The sequence below is a fragment of the Hyaena hyaena genome, unplaced genomic scaffold (genome assembly GCF_003009895.1).
Source record: "Hyaena hyaena isolate Hyena2069 unplaced genomic scaffold, ASM300989v1 scaffold_272, whole genome shotgun sequence".
Taxonomy (NCBI): domain Eukaryota; kingdom Metazoa; phylum Chordata; class Mammalia; order Carnivora; family Hyaenidae; genus Hyaena; species Hyaena hyaena.
The window spans coordinates 792,332-819,308 of record NW_024080906.1 but is presented as its reverse complement, the minus strand read 5'-3'; the positions used below and the strand labels follow the sequence as shown (position 1 = coordinate 819,308).

The 26,977-nt window shown below is 34.7% G+C and overlaps 1 protein-coding gene across 3 annotated transcripts in view; it reads left to right on the top strand.

Moving 5' to 3' along the window:
* The window catches only part of NRIP1 (nuclear receptor interacting protein 1), a 97,598-nt gene that overhangs the window by 34,943 nt on the left and 35,678 nt on the right, over window positions 1-26,977 (top strand). For all 3 annotated transcript variants that reach the window (XM_039245904.1, XM_039245905.1, XM_039245906.1), the window contains exon 3: window positions 11,991-12,112. The gene's annotated coding sequence lies outside the window, so the exon portion shown is untranslated. The remainder of the gene's footprint in view (window positions 1-11,990; window positions 12,113-26,977) is intronic.

Genomic DNA, 26,977 nt, shown 5'->3' with positions numbered 1-26,977 from the left:
GCCTCCGACTTCGGCTCAGGTCATGAACTCGCGTTCGTGAGTTCAAGCCCCTCGTCTGGCTCTGCACTGACAGCTCAGAGCCTGGTGCCTACTTCAGATTCTGTGTCTCCCTCTCTCTCTCTCTCTCTGCGCCTCCCCTGCTTGCACTCTGTATCTCTCTCTCTCAAAATTAAAAATAAAAACATTAAAAAATATATTTTACTACATAAGGTAGGTGTTTCATGATAATATGTGCCCTACCTTTAATGCAAGGTTGGGGAAAAAATTGAATTATCATGGCTTTTGTCAGATAAAAGTACTATATAGTAAATATAAGGAATTGTTTTTTGGGCAAAGAAATTCTGCTCTTTAAGATGTATTAGACTTATCACACTTTTGGCCAATGAGGTGAATATGTGACCACTAGTCTGTATGACCAATGAGGGGAAATGTTTATAATTAAAGGGGAAATACTGTTTGTTCAGAATGAAGTATATTGAATTACTTCAGTTTGCCTATTTCTCATGTTAAGTAATTTTTGCAAAATGACCATCTCCCATGAGAGAGTTCTGCAAATTTGCAGTAATTAAGCAAGCATTTATGCTAGTTTTGAGACCAGATTGATGGTAGATATGAATTAGGCTCATTTTTTGGTTGACCAAGCTCTAAGTTTTTATTTATAAGTCTGCTTTCCAGTGCTTTGGAGTGTATCTCTTTATATACTCCTTTGCTTTTTTTAAAAAGGAGAGTTAGGAAAATCTGTTGCCCAGCAGGTAGCATTTGTTTAGGGGTGCAAATTAAGATACATACGTTAACGATATTCTTGTCAAAGTAAAACTCTTATTTGCCATAATGTGGCAGCTTTTTTTTAAATTACACAAACAGGAATATATTAATATTATAAAGTATAATATTAAAATGATCTACCAACCAACATGGAACCAGAACTTTACTAATAAAGGTGCATCTATTAGTATATGCCTCTTACCTGTGCCTCTACCCTTACTGCTCTCCCTGACCCCCCAATCACTTCAGTTGTTTTATCATTTACTTTTTAATAGTATTGGTTTTACCATATGGATCTTTAAGTAAGATGCTGTTTAATTTTATTTTTTGTTAAGTTTTGTAAAAATGGTGACATATATAGTCTGAGATTTGCTTTTTCTGCTCATTATGGTTTTTCAAAATTTATTTATTGTTGTGTGTAGTTGTAGTTCATTTATTTCACTGCTGAGTAACATTTCATTGTGTGAATTTATTGTATTGGTAGACATCTAGCTTGTTGCTGTTTTGTATTTTTGTTTGTTTTATTTTTGTATTGAGGTTGGTGTACATCTGTACATTTACAGATATAGATACAGATACAGATAATGAATTGTTTATTGGGAAAAGAAATTCTGCTCTTTAAGATGGATTAGGCTTTCTTATCACACTTTTGGCCAATGAGGTGACTATGTGACCACTAGCCTATACGACTAATGAGGGGAAATGTTTATAATTAAAGGGGAGATACAGAATGAAGTATATTGAATTACTTTAGTTTGCCTATTTCTCGTGGATATATATAGCTATTGGAAGCATTGCTAATGTTTGTATTCTTTAATGTGTTCTGGTGCACATGTGTAAGACTCTAGAATATATACCTAAGAGCAGAAGTGTAGAGAATTATATGAGGTAATGCCAGTTGTTTTCCAAAGTCATTGGACCAGTTTACATACCGTTAATAATATCACAGGCTCCCGGTGAACTTAATCATTGCTGAAACTTGGAATTCTCAGGCTACGTAACTCTTCCCGATATAGGGCCTACAAAATAGCATCTTATTGTGGTCCTAATTTGCCTTTCTGTAATTACTAGTGAGATTGAACATCTTTTCATGTGGTTACTCACCATTGGTATTTTTCTTTCATGAATTGCTTGTTTATGTATTCTGTCCATTATATACTTAAAGCTATGCGTTAAATATATTTATTTTTATATTTAAAAAGTTTAAATAACAGAACATGGAAAAGTTTTAACTATAATAAAGGGGAAAATTTTTCCCTGAAGATTTGATTTGATGCCTCATCACCCCTGAAAAAATGGGTGTATATTTCCTACAAACAAGGACATTGTCCTATAAGCCACAATAAAGCCATCAAAATCAGGAAATTAACATTGATGCATTACTACCATCTAATCCTCAGATCTCATTCAATTTTCACAAGTAGTCCCAATAACGTCCTTTATAGCAAAAGGATCTAGTTTAGAAGCACGCCTTGCATTTTACTTGTCACATCTTTTCAGTCTCCTTCAATCTGGAACAGTTCTTCAGTCTTTGTTTGACTTTCAAGACCTTGGCACTTTTCAAGAAAGACTATACCGTATTGGCCACTTATTTTGTAGAATGTCCCTTCTCCATGTTTGTCTGCTGTTTCCTAATGATTACATGCAAGTTATGAATATTTGGCAGGGATATAACAGACGTTATGCTGTGTCTTCCTTTGTTTCTTATCAGGTGGCACACGATTTTCATTTTGACCCTTTACTATTTATATTAACTTGATTAGGATGGTGTCTGCCATGTTTCTTTACTGTGAAATTACTCATTTTCCCTTTGTGTTTAATAATTGTTTCGTGTGGAGATACTGTGAAACTATGTGTCTCCTTCCTGATCAAACTTTTATTTAATTAATTTATTTCTATCAATATGAGTTCTTGATTCTGTATATTATTTAAGTGAGCTATAATCAGTTACTGTTGTTATTTATTTTGATGCTCATCTTGTCCTGATTTAGCCAGTGGGATCCCTTTAAAATTGGCTTCTGTGTCCTTTTGACATGTCATTTGTCAATCATGCTGCTATTTCCGATTTCATTCCTAGACTATAGAGTTTAATCACATTTTCTCTCCTTTTTGGTATCTCTTTCTGTAGCAGTGAGATTAACCTAAATTAAGCTTTATTTACTTATTAGATCAGTCCTACTGTAGGTAGTCAACCTGCCATATTCCTTGTACCCTTCTCCCCAAATTCTGTTTGAGCTTTGAAGACCCTTCATGTGGGAGCCTTCCTCACCAAGTTTGGATTCCTATGGTATACAGCACAGTGCATCTTTTTATGGGTGTCCTCCTCCCCCTGATCAGGCATTGACATCTGCTGTTAAAGCACAGCTGTGCAGGGTCCTGCTCAAACCACACCACCCTGCCAGAGCTTGGACTCCGACTCTCATGCCACATGGTTCTCTCCACTCCCTGACAAGCCCCTGCTTCGTTCTGTTCAGGGCCTCACACCCTTAATTAGGGGTACTGTTTTACATCTTGCCCATTTTTTTAAATTAAAATGCTGTAGGATACACACAGCAAACACACAGGCGCGCGCGCACACACACACACATTCTGAGTACCAAAATTTTCTTTGTCAGTGTGCTTTGTGGTATTGTAATATTGTAATTTTTCCTTATTGTACTTGTAGATGTAAGGGAGTTTTTAATTATAGTCGAACTTATTAATCATATGCTTTATGGTTAGCTGTTTCTGTGTCTTAAGTTTTCAACTTTTTTCATACTCGGAGTTCATAGTGATAGTTGCTTATATAGTATTTAAAAATATTAAAGCCTTGTCTTCTCTACCAAAAATTTTAATCTCTGGAATTTATTTTGTATATATTATACAAGCAGGGTCTAATTTCTTTTTACCCCAAATGAATAACCAGTTCTGTCAGCACTGTTGAATGATTCCTCCCTTCTTCAATGATTTGCAATGTGACTTTTGTCAAACATTGTTTTTCTTATGTGTGAAGGTCTCTTTCTTTTCCAGCAGTCAGTTTGTCTCTTTTCCAGAAACACACAAACTTCGACAGCTTTGTAATAGACCTCAGTATAGGCAGGGCAGCTCCCTACTGCATTCTGTTTCTGGTTGGATGGCTTGTCCATTTGATCTTTGGCTGCTCCACTGTAAATTTTAGAATCAATTTATAGAAACCTTTTGGATTTCAGTTGGCATTGCATTAAATATATGGGTTCAATTTGGGGAAAAATCGTCATTTTATGATAGACTCTTTCTGTCATGAACATGGTATGTTCTCCTATTTATTTACCTTATATTTAATGCCTCCCAGTGTATTTTCAAGTTACTTTTATTCTTAGATACATTTTGTTGTTGTTGGGTGTTTTGAAAATGTTATTTTCTGTTTGTTACTGGTTTGTAAAAATATAGTTGATTTTTAGAAAATGATTTGTATTTAGCCACAATGAATTGAACACTAATGTACCTGTTTAAATCAATGTTAGATAGATGTGGTCAAAAGCAAATAAGATTAGAAGTCTAGATTTTTTACTCTGAAATTACTTTTAATGTTTTAATAAATCCTAGGTTAATAGTAATCTTTTAAATAGATTTATTGAGATACAGTTTGCATATCCATTTCAAGTGTTCTTTCTAGTCACGCAGGTATATGCAACCAACACCATCACCCATCTAATTTGTGAACATTTCCATGAACCTAACAAGAAAGTCCATACCTGCTGGCAGTCACTCCCCATTCCTGTTCTTCCTCACTCCAAGCCCTAGGCAACTAGTATGAATCTGTTTCCTGTTTTTGAATTTGACTGCTCTGGATATTTCACATGAATGGAATCATACATGTTCTTTTTTGTGACTCGCTTTTTTCATTCAGTATAAGGATTTTCAAGATTTATCTGTGTTGTAGCATGTATCAATACTTCATCTTTTGGGGGGGGGGGGCTGAATAATATTCTATTGTATTGGATATATCACATTTTTATTTACCCATTCATTAGTTGGTAGACACTTAGATTGTTTCCAGTTTGGGGCTATTATGAATAATGTTGTTATGAACATGCAGATACAGATATTTATATGGACATAAGGTTTCATTTCTCTTCTATTTATACCTAGGGGTTAGAATTTCTGGGTCATATGGTAATTCTATGTTTAACTTTTAAGGAACTGCCAAACTGTTCTCCTTAACAGTTGTACCATTTTATACTTACACCAGCAGTAGGAGAGAGGTGAATAGTCCTCTTAAAACTGCATTTTCATTCTCCAGAATATTTGTTGTATTAGGTTTTTTATGATTATTATTTTAAATAAATTAGAGAAATGACAATTTATTTTAACATCAGATTCATTTTAAAGCAATTTATGATTCTGTGTGGAATATATCCTTTTTATTTTTTACAGCCCTATTGAAGTATAGTTTACATACCATATAGTTCACCCATTCTGATTGTTCAGTTTGATGATTTTGAGTCAATTTATTTAGATGTGCAACTGTCATCACAGTCTAGTATTAGAACAGATGCGTCATTCCAAAGGGTTCCTTCATCCTTGTTGCAGTCAATTTCTGTTGTGTTCTCCTGTCCCAGGAGATGATCTGCTTCCTTTCTCTGTAATTTTGGCTTTTCTAGACATTTTACATATACATGGACTCATACAGAAAACAACTTTTACATCAGGCTTCCATCACTAAGCATTATGTTTCTTAGGTTTATCCTCACTGCATGAATTATTTATTTATTTTTTTGGTTACTACTTTATGCTTATCCCTTCACCAGTTGATGGATATTTGGGTTGCTTACAGATTTTGGCTATTATGATTGATGCAACTATTGATCATTTGCATACAAATGACATATCTTTTCATTACTCTTTGTTAGATATCCTGGAGTGAAATTGCTGGGTCATATGTTTACGTATATGAGTATGTTTCACTTTTTAAGACATTGCCAAGCTGTTTTCCAAATTGGCTATGCCATTTTACATTCTCATCAGCAATGTATGCAGGTTTCACTTTCTCCCTGTCCTCCCAATCTTTAGATTTTTCAATTTAAAAAAATTACAGCTATTTTAATGAGTTGTGTAGTGGAATCTCATTGTGGTTTTGTTTGCATTTCTCTATTAGGTAATGATGTTGAACATCTTTTTGTATGTTTACTACACACTTATATATCTTTGGTGAGATGTCTTCAAATATTTAGCCCATTTAAAAAAATTGTTTTATCTTCTTATTCTTAGGTCTGAGGGTTTTGATATGTTAGATACCATTTCTTTATCCATGCATATGATTTGCAAATACTTTCTCTTACTATGTGGTTTGTCTTTTATCTAAATTACATCTTTTGAAAAATTTGATCAAGTCCCAATTGTCCATTTTTTGTTTGTTTTTTAATAGATTGTGCCTTTGTTGTCATGTTAAAGGATTGTTTCCCTAACCTAAAGTCACAAGATTTTTTCTATGCTTCCTAGAAGTTTTGTAGTTCTAGTTCTTATAATTTGACTTATCCATTTCAAGTTATTATTTTTGTATGCTGTGAAAGATTAACACTTATTTGTCTTTTTATTGTTCTGTGTGATTTTTCACCTGTTCCAGTATCATATGTTAAAAAGACTATTTTTCTTCATTGAAATACTATGGCACATTTGTTGAAACTCAAATGACCATGAATGTGAGAGTTTATTCTGGACCCTAGCATATTTCATTATCTATATGTCTATCTTTTTGCCAGTATCATACTGTATCGGTTATTACAGCTTTATAGTAAATTTTGAAATTAGTAGTATAAGTCCCAAAACTTTAGTCTTCTTTTTCAAAATTGCTTTGGATATTCTCAATCCTTTATACTTTCATATGTGTATCTTAGAATCAATTTCTACAAAAATGAAAGCATGGTAGAGTTTTGATAGATATTTGGGGAACTTGCCATCTTTTTTTTTCCTAAGAATGTATTCATTTTAATTCCAGTATAGTTAACATACAGTGTTATATTAAAGTGTAAATGTAGTGATTCAACAACTGTACATAACCCCATGTTTATCACAAGTGTGCTCCTTAATCCCCATCACCTATTTCATACACAAACACACACACACACACACACACACACACACCCCTGACTGACCTCCATTCTGATAATCATCAATTTGTTTTCAATAGTTAAGGGTTTGTTTCTAGCTTTGCGCCCCCCTCTCTATTTTATCCCCTTGTTCATTTGTTTTGTTTCTTAAATTCCACATATAAGTAAAATAATATGGCTTTTGTCTTTCTCTGACTGACTTATTTCACTTAGCATTATACTCTCTGGCTTTATCCATATCGTTGGAAATGGCAAGATTTCATTCTTTTTTATAGCTGAATAATATTCCATTGTACATATACAGCACATCTTTTTTTTATCTGTTGATATATTGATGGACACTTGGGCTGCTTCTGTAATTTGGCTATAGTAAATAGTGCTGCTGTAAACACAGGTATGCATGTATCCCTTTGAATTAGTACTTTTGTATTTTGGGGGTAAAATCTAGTAGCATGATTACCTGATTGTAAGGTAAGTTCTAATTTTAGATTTTTGAGGAACTTCCATACTGTGTTCCAGAGTGGCTGCACCAGTTTGATTCCCATGAACAGCCTCCCTAACACTTGTTTCGTGTGTGTGTGTGTGTGTGTGTGTCTGTGTGTGTGTTTTAGTGTTTCTTATTTATCGAAAGAGAGAGAGAGAGGGAGGGAGAGAGAACATGAGCAGAGCGACGTCAGAGAGAAAGGGGGACAGATGATATAAAGTGGGCTCCCGAGCTGTAGCAAGCCTGATATGGGGCTCGAACCCACAACTGCGAGATTATGACCTGAGGCAAAGTCGGCTGCTTAACCAACTCAGCCACCCAAGCGCCCCTCTTGTGTTTTTGATTTTAGCCATTCTGACAGGTGTGAGGGGATATCTTATTGCAGTTTTGATTCGCATCTCCCTGATGATGAGTGATGTTGAGCACCTTTTCATGTGTCTGTTGGCCAGCTGCATGTCTTATTTTGGGACATGACTGTTCATTTCATCTGCCCATTTATTAATTGGATTATTTGGGGGGGGGTTGGTGTTGATTTGTAGAATTGCCATCTTAACAACATTGAGTCTTCAAATCCATGAATATAGAATGTGTCCTTGTCTATTTAGATCTTTAATTTATCTTAACAATGTTTCGTAGTTTTTCAGTGCACAGGTTTGGCACTCCTTTTGTCACATTTGCTCTTACGTCTCTTTTTGGTCGTTTTGCTGCTATTGTGAGTGGAACTTTAAAAATTTCATTTTTGGATTATTGATTTCTAGTATATAGAAATGCAGTTAATTTCTACATTTGGATCTTGTACCCTACAACCTTTCTATATTTTCCTAGTAGTTTCTTTTGTTGATTTCTTAGAATTATCTACATACAAGATACTGTTGCCTGCAAATAGAGAGTTTTAACTTTTTCTTTTCCTGTCTATGTGTCTTTAAATTTCCAACCTGATTGCAGTGAGTAAAGTCTCTGGTACAGTGTTGAATAGTGGCATCTAGAGCAAATGTCTTGCCTCTTTACCAGCATTACAGGACAAAGCATTCAGTCTTTCACCATTAATTACGATGTTAGTTGTAGATGTTTGTCTCAAAAAGAAAGGGTTGTTTTCACACTAAAACAATCAATTAATGTAATATAGCTTAATGTAATGTAACAATCAATTAATGATAGAATAAAGAAGCTCATTAAGTATCTCAATAGATGCAGATAAAAGAAAACAAGGAAACAGAAAACAAAATAAAGAGTTGAAATAGAGTAAGAGGTAGAGAGGAAGCTACTTTCTATAAAGTGATAAGGAGAAGCTTCTCTGAGGAAATTACATTTAAACTGATATCTAGACAACGTGAAGGTCCTAATCATGCAAATAATATAGTGAAGAATAGTTTAGCACTTGGGATCTTACTCGTATTGTTGACTTTGTAATTCCAATACCTAGCACAGTGCCTAGCCCCTAAAATTTGTTCAAGTTAACAAATAGTTTAGAATCTTGCTTTCTTAGTATCGCATTCCTTTTACTATATCATTAAATATTATTTGAAATATATCACTCTGATGATTGCATAATATTCTACAGAAGTATTTCTTTTTTATAATTATAACGTTAATCACTAAATGTTTTCTTACTCATGGAAATACTTCCTATCTTCATAATTCAAAACATGTGGCACATTCAGTTTCACTGTCTTGGATTTAAGACCGAATTACTCATTTATTAATATAAGTTTTAAAATACTAATCTGTTAGAGTAGTTTCTTTTATATTATCTTTTGCAGATTTTTATTTAAATATTTTTTTGATTCATCTTTTACATGATCATGTCAGTTCAAAGGGGTTAAAATAATCCTTTAGTAGAAATCAGCAATTAAACATTAAAACATACTATTCTAGAATGTGGCAGATTATCAGACACAGATTGCAAGCTCTGGATGTTTTTTACTCTTTACCTGGAAAATGTAGACTCATGAACTTCATATACCATTCTCCAGTGTTTTTGCACTACTTGAATAGAAACCATTGTAGGTGGGTTATGCTAGAGAAGAGTCAGATTTATGTTCCAGACAACTGCCAAGGCCCCATGTTAGTTCCATTTTAAGCTTTTACTGGTTTTATGATTTGGGGTAACTTAAACTTAGTTTCCTCATCTGTAAAGTGGGGTTGATAGTAGTTCTTTCATAAGGTTGTTTTAAAGATGGTGTATATAGAGAGGATGGTGTAGTGTTTGATACATAGTAAGTGTCCAGGAAACAAGACGTTTTTAGTCTCCCGTAATCATGGGGGTGATGGGTGGAGTATTAACTGTGAGGGTTTCTTATGCTTCAAGGCCTCAGCAGCAGATGCTGACCAGCTTGTTCATAATGTGCCTCTGCAGATGTTTACTGATACTTGTATGAGGAGTTGGTCATTTTCTGCACTGAATATTCTTGGAGTTGTTTGGAGACTTTTCTGGTCTGCACATGTACCAAAAGAGATTTGGCCCAAAAGGTGGTATTTTAAAGTCCCATTAAGTTAGATCTTTTGACATCAAACTTGTAAGTCACTATTTGCGGCATTCATAAGCGTAGTTATGGGTTCTCCTGTGTGGTTTTTTGTTTTTTGTTTTTTTCCCCCCAAGAAGGAAAGAAATACAATTGAAAACTGAACAATCAAATTCTTCGTGAATGTTGACCAGGGGCAAGATGGGGTTGCCTGGATATAGCTTCTGAGGGTGGGAATTTAGGAAGTCCCTAAGGCCCCAGGCATATTCAAATGGGAATACTAATATAGCAGCAAATATGGGTATTTATAAATTCATGTGTAAATTACTGCCTTCGAGTTCTACATAATCTGAAGTGATTATCCACTATTCCTCTTAGAATTCTGATCAGAATTGATAGTTAAGACTCCACGTAAATCCAAGATCTGTGATATTGGGACATGACCTTTAACTAGTCTTGCTCATTGTGTGTTTCCCCTTCTATAAAATGGGATGATTCCTTCTCTGCTCATTTCACTGAGTTATGAAGATCGAATGAGGTCGTGCCCGTAAAAGTGCTTTGTTACTGGGAAGCATGTGGCTTACTGATTATGACTGCAGTTCATCCTGTCACACCTGCCCGTTTCTCACTACTGTTGGCTAGGTCACTGGTGGAGGTGATGTAATGGCTCAGAATTCTGTCAGGTACACCCTCTCTGAGAAGTATTTTGCTTGGACAAGTTTTACGTGTACTGGGAAGTGGATACTTGTAGCCTGTTGCTATTTTCATCCTTTAATTTGTTTTATTGATTACCAAAGTAATATATGCGTATTATAAAGAAACTAGGAAATACAAATCAGCAAAAAAGGAAAATAGAAATGATCTCTAAATGAAGAAATAATTACTGCGTTTATTTTCATATACTTTTGAAATAAATTCAGTTATACTGAACACAATGCTGCGTTTCCTATTTTTATCACTTAATATATAATAAGTTATATAGGATGATATACTATAATTTTAATATAATATTTTAGTGTATACATAGTATCCCACTACATAATATATCAGAATTTATTAACCTAGCCCCAAACTTTTTATTTTGAGATTTAATGGCTGTTTCCAATTGTTTCTCCTATTATAAATAATGTATATTATGACATGATTATGGCTGAATACTTGTATGTATCCTTATTAGGATAAATCCTTGACTTGGAATTGCTACATCAAGGGGCATAAAACATTTTAAGAAATTTAATTTTTTATAGCTTTATTGAGTTATAATTGACATCTAATAAACTGTACATATTTAAGGTTTACGGTTTGATCAATTTTGACATATGTATGTACCCATGACACCATCTCCACAATTAAGGTAATGTCCCTTCTGTAATCCCCCTTCCTGTACCTGCCCATCCCTATATCCCCAGGCACCCACTGAAATGTTTTCTCACCCTCTAGATTACTTTGCATTTTTCTACAGTTCTGTGCAAATGCAGTTACACCCTGTGTATTCCTTTTTGTCTGGCTTCATGCACTCAGCATAATTATTTTGAAACTCATCCATATTGTTGCTTATATCAATAGTGCATCCTTTTTTGTTGCTGAGTAGTAAATATTTCATTGTATAGGCATACCGCAATTCATTTACCTACTGATAGGCATTTGAGTTGTTTCCAGTATTTGACTAGTTAAAATAAAGCTGCTTTGAAGATTGTTGCACAAGTCTGTCTATGAACATAAGTCATTTGATATTTATTACAAATTTTGTGCTAGGAAGGTTACATAAACAGTATTTTATAACAGAAAAAGCTTAATATGAAGAAACTATATATATGTATATATAGATAGATTTCTTTTTATTTTTATTTTTTGAGAATACACCTTTGGAAGGATTTCGAATTTTTAACTGTAACTTAATTGAGTTGATTCAACTGAAATTTAAAATTAACAGAGGTTATAAGTGTATCCTAAGCAATTGTAAACCTTTTTCATAGTTTGCTTTCTTGAAGCATTACTTTTATCAAATGTATTGTCTAGAAAGCAAAGATCTTTTGCTCTCCTTTAATGAATGATTCATATTTCACAAAACCCTATTTCTCTGTTAAATGCCTACCTCTACATGGAACCTGAACAAGAAAAGACACTGGGAAAAGTTTACAGAACTTCACACAAGATATTCCAGAACCTGGTTTGGAATAGGTACAAAACTATCTTTTTCCTTTTCCTCAGATGCACATGAGACTGAAGGAGGAACAGGGAATCTGAAGACTCCAGATGACATGAGAGCTGCTTTTCAACAGCCTTCTCGATTTCCTTCCTCAGAAAGTAGATACAAACCTTGGAGACAGATGGTGAGAATATTTTTCCTGTGTTCTTAAGACTTAATGGTTGTAATTTTAATATATTTTGGAGAATACTTTCTTAGTTATAAATTAGCTTGTAATCACCAGATTTATATTTTGTGCTGTATCTGTGCAAATTATTTCATTAGGCACAGTGTGGTTTAAAACAAAACAGTGAATAAGATACAATCTTGAGCTTATAGGAGAGAAGTTTTGTCAAGTAGTAGAAAGAGGTTAAATGCCATAAGTATGACACAAAAGATATTCTTCAGAATTCAGAGGTGTAGATTACTTCTGGAGAGGGGGATTGAGATGCTTGAAATCAGAAATAGTAGTTGTGCTGATGATACTTAATTTGTTTTTACCAAAAACTAGAGAAAATGGACAGTTAATATAAAACCTGAAATAGCAATCTGATTTCAGATAAAAAGTTAATTATTGTTTTGAAGAAAAATAGAAACATGTTTGGTTATTGTGGTTTTATTATAGTCTAAGTCAGTGATTACTTTTCGAATTATATAAAATGGTTACCTCTTACAAGGCAAGTAGTATATTAGGATTTCTGAGATGTAGTGAAATAATCTGTTTAAGTTACCACAAATAGGTGGGCAGTACCACCGAAAGAGATGGGCAAGTGGTTAATTCTACTTGGATTAGCACTCCTGTTATGTAGTATAGCTACAGCCTAAATGAATTTGTCATGTCTTAAGCTCTTGCACTTTGCGCTGCTTACGCCTGGACAGAAGCACTCCAAGTAAACTGGGAAAGGACACAGTGATGAATTATTGTGCTCATAATTACTTGTGAAGAGTTCACTTTCAATTAGCCAGCTGAAAATTCTTGTTAGAAGAAAGCAGATAGGAAGTCCTAAAATTCATGGTATTTTAATGGACCTTGATGTTCCTAAAGGAGGATGGCAACTTTGAGCCAAATTTTTTCCGTATTTTAGGCGTAAGATGGTGGGCACAGGGCTAATACAAATTCCTCTTTCTTGACTATTCTGATTATATTCAGAAAACCTAGTGATTAATAAGTTATTTAATTATTCTACTTATTCTTTGTTTTAATCATTCTCTTTATTCTTTCTTGTAATTTAAGCAACAAAACCTTTAAAACATTGTATTTATCAAATAAAAAGATTATATAGTTACTAATAATTATTTGGTTGCTAGTCATTCTTCACATATTCTTATATTATTTTTTCCTCTAAATTGAGATTTTTAAATCAACCAGACTTCTTTGTTAAATGCTAAGAGTTCTTTCATTCAAGTATAATTATGTATTCATGACTGATAGTCCAAAATCTTTTATTATATGATGAGCATAGTTGTTACTGCACCTTAATTCTCAACTTTTAATTTTGTTAAAATGAAAATTATAATCATGCATATTCTTGTGACCCACAGGATATAATTAGTTTCTTGTTGTTCTTAATTTGTCAACGCCCTTGTTTTACCAAGTAACCAACAACCACTTATGACAGTTGGATAAATAAATCATAGATAGCCAGCTGGCAAATTTACAGAGCCAAAAAGTTGTCCTTGAAAAATGATCAAATTTAGATCTTTCTCCCTGGTAGAAAAGACAGATTATTTAAAATGTACAATGAATAGTTGGAAAGCATATAAAAATGAGCTATTCGTGATTGTCATTTGTGCATATTTAAGTTTTTTCGAGATTTAAAAATGAATATATGTTAAATGTGTGTTTTCTAAAATATGTTTTGTTAAACAATTCATTTTGAACGAGAGATCTGTGGTCAAATAATTTTGGAGAAGTTGTCATAATATATCTTTTCAGTAGGCATTCCATTAGTTAGCCATTGGATTCTTAGTTTCCAAAAGGAGGATCTTTTATATATCTCAGAAGACTAGATTCAATAGAATATAGTTGAAGAATGTGAATTAGTATATTCCATGAGGTTTTACAATAATTTGTTCATCATACAGCTACCCTCCAGAAGCATATACGTCATATTTTTAAGTAGAGTTCTTTTGAATGAGAGGCCAAAGACGGTGATTAGGAAAAAGGAAAAAATTTGATTAAATGAATATTGCAAACCATATGAAGTATGAAGTGTTTATAAAGCTTCTCAGTGCCTTAGGCCAGGTTTCCTTTGTTCACTTGTCAGCTCCTCCTTTTGGGGGAAAAAAAAGTCATCCCATATAACTTACAAAATAAAATCACCCTTTTTAATGTTTTATAGGACTCCATATACTTTCTGTGCTCTGTTTATTTCAGAGTGCAACATTTATTAGCTAATTTTAGTAAATATTGGTAATACAAAAAACTGTCTCAGGTAGAATTAGATAATTGACCATAAATCAGTTGAGCTTAAACATTTGAACATACTCATTTTCTCACTAAGTGGAGTTTTTATTGTTATATCTTATGATTTCTTACTGGGAAGAGTTCTTTAAGGTATAGTTTTTTCTAGTTCAGTTAAATTGTTGGTAACTATTTCAGTAGGTGTTTTAAGTGCTAAAACTTTCTGTCAGTTGTAGACATATCTGTATGAAGACACAAAAATGTCCAGTGATTCAGCTCGTTCTAACAGATTGGGTTACCGGGTTGGCAAAGCATGTCTAGTTGTCTACACGGAATGCCTTCTGCAGACTTTATAAAACATTCCTCATAGTAAAGTTTTTAACTTAAGAAATAATACTTGGAAAAAGTGTTTAAACTCCTACACAAGGTTTTCAGTTGAGAACATGGTACTGGTGAAACCAAGATCAATCCAGAACCTAGGGGAGTTACTTCAGTTGGAATTAATTCCCATAAATTAACTTGGCTTTCTCAACTGGTGTTTCCCTGGTTCTGTGGACAACCTGGGCAAGAAAATGTGGATGCTGGACTCAAATGAATCATTAATTACCAAAATTGCTTCCACTCCCTCTTTCCCATAGCCAGCGTCTTGTCTCAGAGTGCATTTCTCATCTGGAGTGTTTGTGCTAGAAGCCTCGTTACTTATGCCTTTGCCTCCATAGCCACTATATTTTCCTAAAATTTCCAATTCACTTGTGTTACTTATCTGATAAAGTAATTCAGCAATCCCAACAGCATAATGACAGCATGAGAAAGTAACAGGCCTTCCTTCATTCTAATACACTGTTACAATGGGAAACGTTAGTAAAATTAACATTTTGCTGAACTTGGTATCTTTAAAGAATTGACTTTTTTAAGTCTTTTACTTAATGCCTTTAGTAAGCTTTATTTAATACCTTCAGTAAGTTAATGGTATTAACTAACATCATTTTGAGAGGAAAATTCCCCACTATACCAAGCCTCCATGTCAACTCAAGTTTTTTCTGTCCCATGAAAGGTGTCAAATGAAATAATTAAAATAATTTTGAAATGTGTTGATCAGAGTTTCAGTTCACTTTCTCTTCTTACACAGACCCTGGTCATTTTCACTTAAAATAACTGTAGTGAACCTGATATTCTCCTTGATTCTCTGCTATATTTGCCTTTCAACCACATGGCCTGCAGTTTGCACATCTGAAATTAGTGTGATTCCAACAGTAGGATTTATGCACTTCACGTAGAGAACTAGAATTTCCCCTTTCTGGATTAGAGATATACCAGGAATATTCAAACCCCATTTATTTTCTTTTCTGCATTTACTTCTAGAAAGATTATTGACAGTCCTGTCTATGCAACCTCTAGCTTGAAGCTTTTCTCTCTAGTTGCTGCCCCTCCTCCTTCCCCCCATCTTGCAGTTTGTTCTCCAAGGTTCTCAAAATATCTGTGGAGAAGGACCAGTTTTTGTTTCCACTTTATTTTCTTTTAACAAATTACTTTTATTATATTTTTTGAAAGTTTCTCTCTATGACAGGTTGGAAATTAAGAAAAAGATATACAAATTATAAATCCAAATTTTTCATCATTGAATTCAACTGACTACCTCAAATTACTTAAGCAAATTCTATAAAACTTTCTAATTACTCACAATTTCTGTCATTTGAGTAGGTTACTTAACATTTCTAAACATTTCTGAATATACCGTGCACTGTTGGTCTTCCCTGCTGGGACTGATGCTCCTCCCACTGCTCCACTGCTTACAGAGAGCTTTTTAACTTTTACATTTGGCAAAGCCTTGATCATTGCCAGTCAGTTCACACACCACCTCCCACCTCGGTGGTGCGCCTTCACTAACAAACATGTTCCCTGCCCGTCTTCTTCCCAGAAATGTGTGCTTCCATGCTTTTTTTTTTTTTTTTTTTAACTTTGTTCATGCCTTTTCTGATTACTAGTATCTCATCATGTCACCATGTTGTAGATTATATTTTTTCTGACAGGATGAAGAGCTAGTTTATCACTTGATTATCCTTCTATCTTTAGCTCTCAGTACATAGCATCCTCTTTCTAAATATTTGTGGATTTGTTACTTCTTGTATGGTGAATTCAGAAGAGGAATGACTGCACAAAGATAGTAGAGATTTCGTATCCTCTTTAGTCTACTAATTTTCTTTTTTAAAACATTGTGGGGGTTTTTTGTTGTTTTTTTCCCTTTCCCTACCTGGGCCTTTGAGACATGTCAGAACGGAGAACAGTATTTATCTGGCATTGTGATAGTATAAATTCTAGAAAATTAGGAAGTAGAGATTTTATTAGAAGATTGAAACCAGAATTGAAGTTCTTGACTATATTTTAGTAGACTAGCAGCAGTTCTTGAACTTTTCAGTCCCTTGATCCCTTTAAGCCTGTTAAATTATTGAGGACCCAAGAGGAGCTTTTCTTTATGAGGGCCATATCAACCAATCTTTACCATATTATAAACTAAAACCAAGAGGGGCACCTGGGTGACTCATCCAGTTGGATGTCCAACTCTTGATTTCAGCTCAGGTCATGATCCCAGGGTCCTGTAGGGTTCTAAGCTGAGCATGGGGCCTGCTTGAGATTCTCTCTGTCTTTGCCCCTCTCCCCTGCTCATGTGCTGTCTCTCTCTAAAATTTAAAAAAAAAATTTAAGATATTAAAACAAAATTTTTAAAATGCAAGAATACACAAGGCTACCTTCATTTAGTCGTGAACACATTAGTAATGACACACATCACTTAGCCTCTGAAAAACTACATTGTACATTCATGAGAGAGAGAAAGAAAAGCTGATAACAGGTTAGTATTATGAAAATAGGCTTGACTTCATGCACCTCCTAAATGGATATGGAGACTCTTAAGGTCCTCGGACAATGCTTTAAGAGCTTTTTCTGTACAGGAATTAACTTGTCTAATTGCCAACAGAGTATTCTGTATTTTTATTTGAATAGTGTTGTGTCCTAGTTTTAGTGTTTGCAGGTTAGTAATTTTTTTATCTGCAACTCTTATTACCCATCTTTAATATTAACGTCTAGACATAAGATGTGCTGCAAGGTATTAACCAGTAGGATGGAGATGCTTACTCAAGGAAAAGACATTTCATTTGTAGATACTTGGGAAGGTCATTGCCCTATCAGAACCCTGGCTTTCAAGTGCTAGACATGAATTGTGAACTTCCAAATGCCTCTGTGACAATTCTTCTTAATCTAGGGGGTTTGGAGATTTGGTCATTTTTTTTTTTTTTATGATTCCACAGAGTAGAGTTTACTTCTTCTTCAGTGAAGTGAGAAATACTTCCTTCAGAATCTTTCTTCTTCTCTCCTTTGTTTGACCTTCCCCTCTACTTGCCTCAACCTGATCCCTGATGCTGGCTCTCCTTTTCTGAGAGTACAGTCTGCTCTCTGGCAGATAGTTTCTTGGCTCTAGTGACTCCTGTTCTTTTTCACTCCCTACCCTCTTACCTTGGCTGATACTCTGTTAAATTCTTTCTGAGGTCTTAGCAGGACAGTCAGTCTCTGGAGTATTTGACGATGCTCTTCAAATTGCATGGGTACTGGGTCTCCCAGAAAGTTCTGGGATTTCATTGTGTACCTTGTCAGCTGTGTGGGGATACCAAGATGGCTGCTAGTTGGGACTCAATTCACTAACAGCTTAATATTCTTTTTACTCGTAGTCTTTTTACTGTGTAATGGTGTCATGGTGTGAACTGTAATTTAGGGACTTATCATTAGAAGTGATACACTGGAAGTACAAAGCTGATAGAATGTTGGGGATTTTTATTTTTTAATTCTAAGTTCTAAACAGTACACATAGAATAAATGCTGAATTAATTTTATTCTCATTAGTGTTGATGAAACTCTTCATAATGTGGGAGCTCCAGCAACCAAATTATGGTTTAAGCCAGACGTCTCTCTCTCATGGCCGAGGGAAATACACCTTCACGCTCTTCTGGAAAGTACATGTTACTGCCTTAATAGGCAAAAATCCTTACTTAATATTTAATGAAGATTGTTATTTGAAATGTAAAAAATTCAAATCTCCAGCGGAATCGGATTCTGACTCTTTGTTAAATACCTCTACAGGATTTCTTAGTTTTCTTGAAACTTTGTACAAATCATGTCAGCAAGGTGATTTACAAACCTGAGCTTGAGATACAGTAATTATTCTCATAATTTTTGATGTAAAGAATTTGCTATTAAAAATATCCTATTTTATAGCACTATTTTTGTTCTACCAATTGCTTTCTAAATATTCAGACTAGCCTTTATTGTTTTTCAGAATTATCTTTTTTCTTTTCAACACTCTTACCCCTGCCTTATTTTGACCATGTTTTCTGCACTAGTTCATCTCAGTTTCTCTCCTCCAAGCCATCAACAACTCTACAACTTCTGTTTTTGTTTTTGACATGCATTTAATCATACTTATTGCCTGTAAACCTTCCACTGCCCACCAGATAAAGGCCAGCTCCTTGGCATGGCCTTGATTCAATGTCCTTGGTCCCAATTGCGTTTTCATCCTAATCTCTGGTCATGTTGGACCACCCCCTTCCTGTATCACACTCAGCTCCTCCCTGCCTTTGAGTGCTATTTCTGTAACCTAGAGTGGCACCATTCTCTTCTCCCTGACCAGCCCTTCCTTGTTTTTTAATCTCACTGACCACCACCTAGGCCACATGTACTTATGAACTGAAAACCTAGTTACTGCTCACTCTGTGTCTCTAGAGTCCTTTTTTGCTTTTTTTTTCTGTTTGTTTGTTTTGTTTGTTTTCACAGCCTTCAGCCATAGCATTCAGCACAGTGTATGCTCTTGTCTCCTTTTGCACAGGGACTAAAGAAGAAATTCACATGTATGGTTCACTCTCATATATTATCTACTTACTAGGTGTTACTTCAGCCTTTTCCTGTCCTATTCAGAAAAGTGTGTCTGAATTCAAGTAAATGAAAGTGTGGTTGTTACTCAGCATAATCTTGAATTTACTAGCCTATTTTTTTTACGGGCATTAACTTGAAACCTACCGAACCTCAATATATTCTGTAACCTTTACTACATACTTTCCAACTAGTTATGACATACCTTTTATCTGATGATGACAAACTAACACGTTATAGATGGAAAGATACTTTAAAATGCAATATCCAAAACTCGGTGATGTAGTTCATTGTTCCCTTAGACTACTACTTGGGAGCATAGCTACTCAATAAACTTCAAGAGCATTGCCAGGGAAGACTCCCACCCTCTGCTGGCACGGGCACTGTCCTCTTGGTTCATTAGCAGTGTATCTATCATGTTAGATATAAGAAATTCATAAACATATGATGTCATTTTATTTATCTGTTGTAATTTTAGTAGGCTTTTTGTAATATGCATGAAGTTTGTGACTTAATCAGCTGTGTCTTATTTCTTAAAAAAAAGAACTCTAGAGATTAATGTGGATGGAAATGTTTCCTTATTCTTAACCTCTCACTGTGCTACAAATTGAAAAGATAACAAATCAAGCTTTAAGTTTTACATTCACTACATTAAAATATGGTCAAGGAAAAAATTGACCCAAATTCTTTAATAAGTGCAATGGGAGGTTTGGTTTGGAGAACGAAGAGCTGCCCCATCCTTTGTGATTGCTTGCTTACGTAATTTGTTATGAAAGAATGCTGCTAGGTAAACTGTTCTCACCAGAAAGCTTGTGATTTGTTCTGTTCTGCTTGGGAAGGGTTAAGAGGAGACAACATCCTGTCGAAGACCTTGTTTTTAATTTTGCCTCTCACACTGGCACAGATCCTGCTAAGAGCAGCCCAGATTAGTTCGGAAAACCTTTGAAGAGATTTAAGATGTCCTTCAGCTAGTTTGAAGGTTTTTGTCTTGCAAATCCAGTACAAGGGCGCCTGCAGGCATCTCGACCCTTGCTGTGCTGCTGATGCAGCTCAAGGTCACACTAACCCGCCCTGTGACATTCAACAACAACAGAAAAATTATGCGGTGAAACTGCTTCAGCCTTTAGCCAACCAACAACTTCCTTTAGTGAGGAACTGAGGAAGAAGTCTTTTTTTCCCTCTTTTGCTTTTTTTGGGGGGGGAGGTTGGGGGGACTCTGTGAATTTTTTGCTGTAGGAAATAATCCCGGATTTATGGTGTGTGTGATGACAAGGTCATTTCTTAATTAGAACACATGTAAAGAACAAAGCTAAATGGCTTCAAAACAGCTTTGTAGTTGATGGAGAGGATTTAAATTATTTAAAGAGATAGTCACCCATGTATGATGGAAGCTGAATTCTAAAGGCATTAACTCCTTCTTTCCAGTCTCCTTGCCATTTCTTTCTTTGAATTCCTATGTCTGACTTTAGAAAGTTGCATTCTAAACTAAAGGAAATTTATAAATGCCCACTTTTTCACAGAGTGAAGCATGATTTATGAATCAGATTCTTGGATAAACTTTTAAAGGAGAAGTTTTCTTCCCAGGACAATTCTCTCCTGGAAACTTTATCAAATGACTTGATTTAGGGGCTTGGAATTATGAACTTTTTCCCTCTGGCAACTGTGATTTATTTATAATGTGTTGGAGGGGGATGAGTGAAGTGCTTTTTATTGCCTCACCTTGTCTCCCTCGCTTTTACCCATTTGTGATTTAGAATTCCAGTTGAAGAATTTATCCCTGCTTCTTTACAAATTACAGCACATATCATTCAGCTTTCTCAACTTTCAAAGAATCAGCATAGGAAGATACATGCTTTTTTTCCAAGGGAAAAAAAGTAGCATTAGTTTAAAATGCACTTTAAGAAAGTTGTTTCTGAACATGTGTAACGTCTTCAAGGCATGGGGAAGCCATGTCCATAAACACTAAGTCATGTGGATTCCCTCTCCTTTGTGGGGCATGTTTGCCCATTTTTGTTCCTTCTCTCTTGCCTCCCAGTGCTAACTACCAAAGACACTCGTTGGATAGAGTCCAAGTGTATTGGCTTTCTGTGCCTGAGACTCAATGCATGTCACCTCTGCAGGAGCAGAATAATCTGAGCAGTTTAATGTAGTTGGTTTTTTTTTTTTTAAATATATATCATATAGAGAAACATACATTGTAGTTATTCCTTTATACACAGAATCACACTGCACAGAGAAATTTAACATCAACATAATGATATCAGCCTAATAGTTTTCCCAGAATTCAGACCCAGTTGCTTTCTTAGAGATGTTTCCCTGTAAGTGTGATGAAAACAGCGTCCGGGCAAGTACTTTATGAAGATGGATAATCTTTAAGGTGTGATTGTTTGAATTGATATTTTAGATTCCATGGGCCACACTTACATATAAGTGAGAGGTAGCATGATAGATTGTATAAGGAGAGAAACTTAGAGTTAACTAGACTTGCTGCTCTGAAGGATTTTCTTCTAGTCAAGAAACAGTTTATTTGGGTCTTCCATGAAAAGTAAAAAGGTATGTATACTATTAGGTAATGAGCATTTTAAAGGACTTGAAGTTTGTAAAAAAGAAAACGCCAGAGGGAAGATCTATGTGCGAGAAAACGGTTGGTGTGTCTCAGTGCATCCCTGCCCTTGCCTGGGGTCTGGTATGGCCTTCTGTCATGTATGACCCAGGCTCACCTGCTAGTAATTCCTAATTCACTGTCCTAATTCATCAATTTGTTATCACTAATTGTTCTTCATTTACTTCTGTGTAGTTTCCAGTACCTAAAGGGTTGAAAGGTTGCTGTAATTGGCACCCGCAGCTGCTCTTTCTTTTGACAGGGGATAATTTTGCAGCCTATGCTTTGTGTGACAGCTGCCTAATTGGGCATTCTCCCCTTGTAGCAAGCCTGCCTCCTCCAGCCTCCCTGCTGACAAATGGTGGTGGATTATAGATGAGGACACGCTGACCCATTCGACCTTGCTGAGACAGCGGGGAGGGGCCTCCTGCTACTTGAGGGAAGCTTTAGGTCATTTAGAGGACAAGGTCATGAGCCAGGTGGGGAAATGACATGATATCACATGACAGTAGCCTGATGACATGGTCAGTGTGTCAAGGACAAATGCATCAGTATCGATTAAACATTATTGCAATACTTCATTGAAGGCCCTAGTATTTCCTAATTGTTCCTGCTGCATTTTTTTTTAAGAAAAGGAAAGAGTGCAGAATAAGACCCATTTTTTTTTTTTTAGCAGTTTTAAAGCATTTGTGTACATGAAAATAGAGCTGGTTTAGAAAGCTTCCTTTCAAGTTTCTCTGATTATCTAGAGTGTTTGGTTCTTAATTATGACTTAGTTTGCTGTGGACCCTTGACTATCAGTACTTTTCAGGAGTTATTTGAAAATTAAGGCAGGCAAACTAAAATGAGGTAATATGTGTTGTTAAAACATATTTAACAACTTCTGTCATCACTCTACTCAATGATGGGCATAGCTTTTCATATTTTGGATAAAAGAAGAAGAAACCAAGTGAAAATCCTTCATAGAGAGGAACCTCATTGTGGATTTATGAGATGAAAATTACCACTGTGCTTACCAGAATTATTAAGTGTTTACGATGTGTTAAGTAACATTTTAAGACCTGAAAATATTTTTTACATAGGTTGGGATTATACCTAGTATAAAAACTTTAATATAAATGAAAATCTTTTGGACATCTTTTTATTATTGGTAATGCACATGCTTTTCTTGAAGAAGTGGACTTGAGCTATTTTATTACCTTTTTAAGTTTAAAATCTAACACATCTAATGTGTCTATTAACCCTGTGTTAATAGCTGAAAGTGCAAGTCCATGTACACTGTATTGGACAGTCCAATTTAGAAAAATACCATGTGTAAAAAACTGAACAGTGTCATGCAGAGAATACTGATCATGATCCTCATTTCTGGAAAAACATAATTATTGTTGTGTACTGTTGGATCTAAGCCCCCAGTCCAACAGGAGGTAATTTTATGCTCCTGAAATTAAAAAAAAAAAAAAAAAAATACAAAAAACTATTAGTGGTAAAGTGTGATGAATTAGTTCACCGAAGTAGACACATCTGTATTTTCATGGCATGTGCATGATGTGTGTGTGTGTGTGGGTGTGGGTGTGTGTTTAATTTTGCCTGTGCTGTGCATGTGTTAGCTGCTCTCAAACCCTGACTCAAGCTTGGTGGAGGTTTAATCCTGTGCCCTTGTACACGTAGACTTGATTAGTAGTTGTGGTTATCTCAGCAGAAGACATACCGCCCTCCTCCTAGTATTGGTCGGGACCCGGGCATTGGGGAGTCAAGGCAAAGGAGAAAGAAAAGAGATTTTACATTAGTATTCTATGAAAGCCTTACTGTCTGCAGAACAAATTGATTGCTCCGGTGTACCTGTGCTTGGCACCACTGCTGTGAAAGAAAGGTAGGGTTGTAATCTGTTTTATTGTATTACATATTGTGACACTCCAGGAATATTTAACATGCGCTCTTTCTATGGCATGTGCTTTAAGTCTAAGTAAAGGAAAAGGAAATAAATGAATGGAAACTATGCACGAGCAGTGGGCTACAGCTTTGTTTACTTCAGTCCATGAGAGTTCATTCGAATAAGATAATTTTGCTGAAAGCGTCACCAGGAACATACCCTGATTGATAACGAAACCCTATAAAGTGTTCTGAGGCACTAATCTGCTTCACTGCTTGAAACATGTCAGACAGAGATGAAATTCAAGCTAATAAATATTGTAAAGATTTTAACCACAAAATGAGTGGGAGAAGTCATGGAGGACCTAGTTGGTTTAGGAAATGATTTTTAATTATGTTTCAGTGTATTACATTGTTAAAGGTCCTACCTAATGTGGTGCAGAGAATAAGAAAAGAGATTTTCAATTAAAAAGAAAAAGAAAAAGAGGTAGCCACTATACCACATTAAACTATATTAAGGAAATTAAGAATTATTTTATTTACTTTATTCTTTTACTAGTTTCATTCATTTGTATAAACATTGTACTGTTTGACTCTGTTGTGGGAAACTGAAACGGTTTATCTACTTGGTTTTTTTTTTTTTATTCTGCAAATGTTTTTCAGATAGAGACTCACAGTGTAAAATTCAGGATTCTTTAGAGTGAATTAAATAGATGTTTTAATAGTTCACAAAATGGTTGAAATATCTGTGATTGGGATTTGATTCCTTTCCATTTTCAGGCATTCTTGAAATGTTGTAGCTGCACTTTGGAGGTTACGTATAAATCTGTACTGTGAAAGGGAGAGGAGATACTCCTCTTTTCCAAGCCCCTTGCCACACTAAACTACAAGTACCCTTTGCCTCCTCTGGCCTCATCCTGATCCTTTGATTATAATCAGAACACTTGATTTAGGAAAGCAGAATAGCTCACTGATGGAATTAAAGTTGTTTTCCATTGTTTACTTTAACAATGAAATTAGTATATAGCTCTACGGGTTTTAGATTACATTTCACTTCTATTTAAATGTGTGAGTGATTGTTCTGTATATACTAAACTTTATATCACAAAAACATCCTGATACAGGAGATCAGAGTAATCAGAAGTAATGGACATTGGTTTAGACTTACTCCCTGATACTTTTATAGAAAATGAGTGAATGGAGAAACATTTATTTTAAGCATCTGTTAAATAACAAATGCAAATGTATACAATCCTGATATGATTAAAATTTAAGGTTATATTATCTATAAAGGGAAGGGATGTTTTCAAAGAACTTTTAAACTTGATGGCAAAATGAAGACTATTAGATAGGTTTTCACTTGAATATAAACTATCAAAATTAGTACTGTATTCTTAAACACTTAGTTTTGTGGGAGGTTTTCATATTGAAAAATGTAAATCGAGATAATGTAGAGGAAAAAAGAAACTATAGAACTAAGAACCAGAATATTTTCCTTTCTAGAATAAAACATGTTTTAAACTTTTTCTATTTTTAATTTTAGTTTTTAGTTTTTAATTGCTTTCAGACTTTGAAAATTTTGGAATTCACCTTTTCAAAAATGCATGGTATGCATATATATTTTATATATATATATTTATATTTTATTTATATATATTATATATTATATATATATGTATATATATACACACACTATATATATATATATACATATATATACATACATATATATAATCTTCAGGCAATTCAGGATGGGAACTTAGAGGAGAGAATACCAAGTAAAGGAAATTGATATTTATATCTTGTTGTTGTCATTCTTTTTATTTATTTATTTATTTTTTTATGGAGAGAGGTTGTTTTTTGTTTACCAAAGTACCCACAGTTCTTACTGTACCTGGCACATAATAACTGCTCAGTAAGTATTTCTTGGTCAGATGAATAAACTGCTCAACCAACACCCCCCACTCCCATACACACACATATTTTTTCTCTCTTGTCTATTTACAGTTTCAGTTTTTGCTGTGCTGATGGTAGTGAGTTCTTAGCATCAGCTTCTCTTCTGAAAATATTTTGTGTGTTGAAGAAATAAAGATTTAAAGCTTTAGAACCAACCTAGGGACCATGTTTATAGACTTGTTTTACAGTCAGAGTAATTCAGGTGACTGTACCTCACATTTTTCCCCTCTGAACATTAGATGAACATATACAAGCATCAGCATTCCTCACTTCAGATTGACTCATCTCTTTCTCTCCTATACTGATCTATGATGATGAATTTTCTAAAGCTGTGAAAATCTGTTTCTTATTTAGATTCATTTTGCAAATCTAGGTACATTATGCTTATCAACCAATATCAACGAATTACAGTGAACATCCAAGAAAACTTCATGTTAACTTTAGTCAGAGATATCTAGGCACAGTAAATGTATGACAAAATATTTGGCATGTTATCATGACTGTTAATTTAGGCCATGAAATGAAAGTCATGAAGCACCAAGAAAACTTCGAAAATCGTGTTTTCTGCTTCCTGGACTATTGCGTATTCATTGAAGAAAAGATGAAAATACAGATGCAAAAATTAAGTGTTCCAGCACACAGAGAAAACGACTGTTAACGTTTTCACACATATCCTTCAAGGGTGTTTTCCAAGCTTTTATATATCTTACAACAATGAGACTACGTGGACTAATCTCACATGTGTATACATATATATTTTTTACTTTGTATGAACTCTTTATGTCACTAAATATTCCTCAACATCATTTATTAAACATCCATTTAAAATGTTAAAAAAAGTCATTCATGAGGACAACTTGAAATATGTGGGTGACAATTTCTCTAAGCTTAGTTAATGAGCGAGTGTTTTTATTTGGTGTCCAACATTTGCTAGGCTCAGACCAGAGTTTTTCTGTGGTAGGAACCTCAGAAAGGAGTTCATATAAAGAGTATGTTTAACAAATGAGAAATCTTACAGCCACAATAAACTTTAATGCATTACCAAATAGGATGTAAATTAAAGCAAACTGATATTACATCATTTTATATACACAAAGTTATGGATTGGTCCCCATGAATGTGGACCCAGTATATTTTTATACTGGAAAGAATGACAAAATATTGAGTATCACTATGAAAGATACTAAAAACTAAGGAAAAATCTGCATATAATATTACAGTGTCTGTATTAGAGTAAGTATGTGAACGGTGCTGTCACAAAT